This window comes from Mizuhopecten yessoensis, unplaced genomic scaffold (genome assembly GCF_002113885.1).
Source record: "Mizuhopecten yessoensis strain PY_sf001 unplaced genomic scaffold, ASM211388v2 scaffold5427, whole genome shotgun sequence".
In the NCBI taxonomy this organism is placed as follows: Eukaryota; Metazoa; Mollusca; class Bivalvia; order Pectinida; family Pectinidae; genus Mizuhopecten; species Mizuhopecten yessoensis.
In genome coordinates, this window is record NW_018406044.1 from 1 (window position 1) to 254 (window position 254).

Genomic DNA, 254 nt, shown 5'->3' on the forward strand with positions numbered 1-254 from the left:
TTCCTCTCAAATAGAGAAACACTCAAACACAGTTCCCCACAAATAGAGAAACAAACAAACACAGTTCCTCTCAAATAGAGAAACACTCAAACACAGTTCCCCACAAATAGAGAAACAAACAAACACAGTTCCTCTCAAATAGAGAAACACTCAAACACAGTTCCTCACAAATAGAGAAACAAACAAACACAGTTCCTCTCAAATAGAGAAACACACAAACACAGTTCCTCTCAAATAGAGAAACACTCAAACAC